This window comes from Danio rerio, chromosome 18, assembly GCF_052040795.2.
Source record: "Danio rerio strain M-AB ecotype USA chromosome 18, GRCz13ab, whole genome shotgun sequence".
NCBI classification, from domain to species: domain Eukaryota; kingdom Metazoa; phylum Chordata; class Actinopteri; order Cypriniformes; family Danionidae; genus Danio; species Danio rerio.
The window spans coordinates 13365093-13371092 of record NC_141038.1 but is presented as its reverse complement, the minus strand read 5'-3'; the positions used below and the strand labels follow the sequence as shown (position 1 = coordinate 13371092).

The following is a 6000-nucleotide window of genomic DNA, read 5'->3' as shown; positions in this document are numbered from 1 at the left end:
GGGAGTGACACTAACAACAGAGGTTTTGGATCCAAATGCAGGTTTAATCAGTAATCAGGCAAGCAATGGTCAGTACAGGTGCAAACAGGTATATGGAAACAGTCCAGAATCGTAGTCGAATAACAGGCAAGAGGTCAGAAGGCAGGCAGCAGACTAAGACAAAAGGTAAATAAGGCTGTGTTCAAAACAGGGAGAAACAAGACAAGGGAAACGCGCTGTAGTGTTACTATACAGTTAACAAGACTCAGCCATAAGGGTTTCACATTGAGCTGTATATATGTGTGTGTAATCAGTACATGAGCAGCATCAGCTGTGTGTATGCAATCAGTTAAGATCTGGAAGCGGTTGTGCGTGTGGAGCATGACTGGTTATGTAGTCCATTTATAAGCAGGTTTGTAGTTCATGTGGATGTGAGTGCTTTCCAGCGACATCTGGTGGTTAGATCTCGCTGGTGATCATGACAAGCGGCCTCTGGTGAATTCGCAAACAAAAACTGCAAAAAGTGTACATCCTGGGACGTATTTGGTGCTCATCAGAAATGTATATAGTGATGTATTTTTAGAATGAGCCTGGGTTGCCTAAAATTATCAAGTTGACCCATTGTTACTAGAAACTGTTAAGTTAATTGTTCTAATAATATTTACAGTTAATTTACACCAATGGGTTTATTAACTTTTTGAAGTCAGCTAATGGCTTTTTACAGTGTACCCACCAAATAAATTAATTATGTTTGTACATTAAAATGTTGATTTACTGTATATTAGCCATTAAATATTGATATTTAATATCACAGTTAAAGTAAAAGAGGACTTAAAGTATTATCATGGATTTGGCATGAAGGTATGCATTTTGCGTGAAATGTGGTTTTGTGTTTATTTTACAAACCTCTCATAATGTGTCTTCGAAATTTCAAAATAAGAACATTGTGATTCAGAAAATTTGTTTGACAATAGGTCAATGATAAATATTTCAGCCCTTAAATACTGAACAAAAATTAACTGAGGCTACAGTTTGTGCAAGCAAAAGTCTTGATATCTGCTGCTTGATTTGATTAGCATATGTTCTGACTGTAACTGAATCTATTCATTCAATTTCCTTCAGCTTAGTCCCTTATTTATCAGAGGTCACCTCAGCGGAATGAACCACCAACTATTCCGGCATATTATTTACGCAGCAAATGCCATTTCAGCCGCAACCCAGTACTGGGAAACACCCATACACACTCATTCACACACTCTCACACACACACACACACACACACACACACACACACGTACATTATGGACAATTTAATTTATTTAATTCACCTAAAGCGCATGTCTTTGGATTGTTGGGGAAACTGGAGCACCCAGAGGAAACCCACGCCAACACAGGGAGAACGTACAAACTCCACATAGAAATGCCAACTGGCCCAGCAGGGACTTAAACTAGCGACCTTCTCGCTGTGAGGTGACAGTGCTAACCACTAAGCCACTGTGCCGACCCCTTACTAAATCCAGTATCCAGTAAAATCTTTTTAATTTGCTGTGAAATCCATGTTCACTAAACTGCTACAGCATTCTAACAATATTCTATATCAGACAATTGCACGTATTGCTCTTTGTAATAACAAACAGCACACATAACACCAAGTCCACTGGAGAAATAAAAACTGTTTATACCACTCAAGATGAAGGGACTGACTCACTTTCTCATTTACTCTGTGTCTGCTTGTGGTTCAGTCAACATGTCAGTAACGTCCAGGTTTACTGGCTGATGTAAGTCAGAGTGTGGACTGACCCTGCTGACTCAGAACGACAAAAGAGAAATAAATCATTAAAGCCACATCTTAACACTGCTGCCCACCCAGGGTTCAGAATAACGAAACAAAAATCTACAGACACACACACACATGCACACACTGCCACAGCACTCATATCCCTTGAGTCTCAATGCGTTGGGCTGGGCAAAACCAATGTTTGGAATGAAAAATTGGTCGGTGAGTCAAATACCTTTCCCTTGGTTTGGATAGGGTTGAACTCTTTCTGTTTTTATTATATTCAGAAATGTTGTAAAGTGGAAGAAATGTTTATGTTTTACATGCGGTTTGTTTTCCAATGCCACACAGAAAATATGAAAAATGGGAAAACTGTTTATTTAAAATAGTCCAGTCAGGCAGTCATCAATATTTCAAAATACTGTACATCCCAAAAAGAGGATTATTTGATGAACATGACCCGCCGTTTTTTAAATACTGTAGCTTGCATAAATAAATGCTGAATAAAGGTTACATATTTATCAGAGTTATATGCTTAACTATGGTCTTCGGTCACCGGATATTTATTTACTGTCTGTTCCTAAAATGCGGACTGAGATGGGAAAAAAAGCTTTTCAGTGCGCAGCACCTTTTGCTTGGAATAATCTGCAAACACAGTTGCAGTTCAAAGAATTGATTTCACTACATGCTTTTAAAAAGACTATAAAAGATTTAGAAGTTGAAACACAGGATTGTAGATGTTTTGAATAGTTTGTCATTGTGATTCATGTAACCTGTAAATAGTTTTTTTGTTTGTTGTCTGTTGGGCTTCATGTGACTTGTGTACTGCCTAATCTTGGCCTGGACGCTCTTGTAAAAGAGATTTTTAATCTCAATGTGTCTTTCCTGGTAAAATAATAATATTAATTATTAATAAATGTGCAGAATTATTGTATGCATTTCAAAGATTAGACATCCCATTTTGATGTCTGCATTAAACTAAATTCACAAAATCAATTTAATACAAATAGAAAACATATTAAACGTTAAGTACATAATCTACCGGTCAAAGGTTTGGGGTCAGTTTTGAAAAAAAAAATTCTGTTCATTAAGGCGACATTTATTAAATGTAAAAAATGTTTAATTGTTCAATATTTATACATAAAAATAATAACTGCTTTCCTATTGTATGTAGTTTCAAAAGAAATTTTTGCTCCAGTCATTATTGCATTTATTACTATTATCATTAATAATAATAATATTATTCTGAATATTCTGATTTCTGAAGGATCAGGTGACTGTACCGCTGGAGTAATGAAGCTGAAAATTCATCATTAAAATCACTGGAATAAATTAATTTTAACCAACATTTGGTTGATAATAATGCAGAAATAATTCAGTTTATTCAATTTTTTTTTGTACAAATTTAAACATAATTATTCTGAGCTAATCAGAATATTATAATCAAGATTATATATGATCATTCAGAATTGTATTATAATTGATATGATTAAAAACATGGTTGAATATTGTTGTTTGAAGGATAATGGAAAACAGTATGAAGATAAAAATCATTTTCTGGGGCCAGACACAGTATGATAATAATTAAAATTATAAATTCATTCATTCATTCATTCATTCATTCATTCATTCATTCATTCATTCATTCATGCATTCATTCGTTCGTTCATTCATTCTCTTTTCTTTAAATCATATAGGGAAAAACGTATGAAGTAGTATTTTTTGCTGCTGTGTAGAAAAAGTCTCATTGTAAATGTTCAAAAACATTAAAGCATATTAAACTTTAAAGTTGGAGAAATAAAAAGTTTTATTTAGACCCATTTATATCTGTTGCCTTTTTATTTTTGTAATCAACTTTTTGGCCTTTTTCTGTAACCACTTTTACTTCATTTAATCAACAGAAGTTTTTTTACCCATCTGTTGTTGCAGTTCAGCTGGTTGAGCTCACTGTCATTAAACCGGACAGAAAGTCTCTCATTGCACATAATGTTTTTTCAAACTTTGTTTCTTCCCTCTACAACTATTTTATTTGGTAACATTGATTCATACGTTCAAAGGAAACTTTCCGAAACTCCAAATGAGGAGTGTATTATTACTAAAACAAATATGGAAATGTTTATTAATAATCAAAGTCTATCTATCCATCAGAGTTTTGCACTGTATGTTCTAGTTGTGACACATCTGAGACTGAGATCAGATGAAATGTAACAGAACTATTATAGACTCCGCTTTATTAAACTCAGACCGTACCCAAGCTTTATGAGGCTGACATCAAAATTTACACATTCGCAAACCTGACAAAGACTTTTCCATTGTCAGCACAGATCAGTGGTGTCTGGAGTTGATATAACGGGATGACATAATGGAAGCCTTCCATGAAGGGCGAAAAGATCGCTGAAAGCCTCTGGTTCTGCATATAGATGTGGTGTGACAAGGGTTTTAAAAGAAATAAACGCCCATGAACATAAGTTTATGAAAGGCTGGATTCTTTCGCTTTTTAATAAAACATCTGAGAGAGAACAGCTCCTCCAGATGCACGATGTTATACTGAGCTCTCAGGCCTAAAAAAGTACATAAACCATTAGAATTACTCTGCAATTTAAAGGAAATGATCGTGCTTAACAACACTTCATAAGAGAAACTAGCTGAAATGTTCGCAGTTACCCTGAGAAAGACCATTCGTGTCCTGGATGAACTGGCAAATGCTAACAAGATTTCCCTCAATTTGGAGAAAATAACTCTTAAGTGCTTTTTGAAAGCTCTTCAAAGGTCCGCTTTAGTTAGGCGATGTAAATAATGGATCCCAATTCTGAATTCTTTTTGGGCTTCTTTGAAGGAAATCATAAAGGTTGAAATGGCCAAGTTCTTGAGGGACTGAAGTTTGTTATTCTTTCTTAGCTCAAATAAACGGAGGCTGTATTAATCACTTTATCCCTGCATTGGTTTTCATCTTTAAAACATGCTCTAAATACGTTTGAATTAAACACACTAAGTTAAAATTAAACACACGAGCATCAGGCATCGATTGGTATGCATGAAACAAAGAGCTCCTGTTTAACGTATGCAAGATTAGCTCCTAAAAATGAAGCTTATAAAAGAGTTTTCACAAGAATCAGTATTGTTTAGGCATGCTTGGCATTTCTTATTGTGGAAGACACTGCAAAAAAGTAATGACAAAAAGTCCAGACAACAAAGATTTTTTATGTTGCTTCAAGTGAAGTTTTTTTATAAACTAATTTCAAGAGGATCACATGCTTATGATTGCTTGTAGTCAGCCCCGCATTATTCAATTTATGATTCAACAATCGATTTCTAAGCCACTATAAATATCCTAAGTTCCATATATCAGCCATCTTCGTTTTAAAGAATCCCCCCTTCCATCCCTACTCCTCCTCCTTTCCTAGATGGGTGGCACGGTGGCCCAGTGGTTAGCACTGTTGACTCACAGCAATAACGTCCCTGGTTCTAGTCCTTACCAAGCCAGCTAACGTTTCTGTGCGGAGTTCCCTGGTTTCCTCCCCATACAAAAAACATGCAACTAAAGTTAATTGACTGATCCAAATCGGCACCATCGACTTGCTCCTAGTAAGTAGTTATCTCTCAAGAGCAATCACTATCTGTTCATTAGCTACTACAGCAGGGGAGTTCTCAAGTTCTACCTGAGCTCAAACTCCCCTCTCGCCTTCAAACTCCCCTCTCAGCAATACTTTTTGCAAGCCATGCTCATTATGGATACATCCCCAGGTCTACATTTCTGAACACATGAGTGAAATATATATCCTGAGCTATGTCTGCTTGCAGTTTTTGTTTTTGCAAATTCACCAGAGACCGCTGTGTGAACTTTTGATGAGCTCAAATTACTATAAATTTTCCTGACGTTTGTGTGTCCTCTTCTCGTGTAAATCTACCAAAGGCCACAATATGCATTTCAGCTGATCAGCTTGCTGTCGACTATCCGACTGACCCACCCGCCCCTTCCCTAAACCCAATCAATTTTCAAAAGCAATCCAGAAAAGAAAAACTGTCAGGGCCACATAATTTTACCACGTTTTCGGATAAATGCCCATAGCATTGGTTTTTTAGATAAAATGCAGCCAGACGAACCTCTGGGTTCATATTTTGTGATCTCCAGAAATGTAGACCTGGGTACGTATCCACAATGAGCCTGTATTGCATTTTTTTTTTTTTACAATTTATTGGGTAGTTTGTTTTCACTGTAGTTCATAAAATTACCACAACATTCA

General features: G+C 36.0%; 1 long non-coding RNA gene across 1 annotated transcript in view; it reads left to right on the top strand.

Moving 5' to 3' along the window:
- Positions 1–1854: 1854 nt before the first annotated feature.
- The window catches only part of LOC147839662 (uncharacterized), an 81602-nt gene continuing 77456 nt past the window's right edge, over positions 1855–6000 (top strand). The window contains exon 1 of the long non-coding RNA XR_015514797.1: positions 1855–1978. This is a non-coding gene — a long non-coding RNA (uncharacterized LOC147839662). The remainder of the gene's footprint in view (positions 1979–6000) is intronic.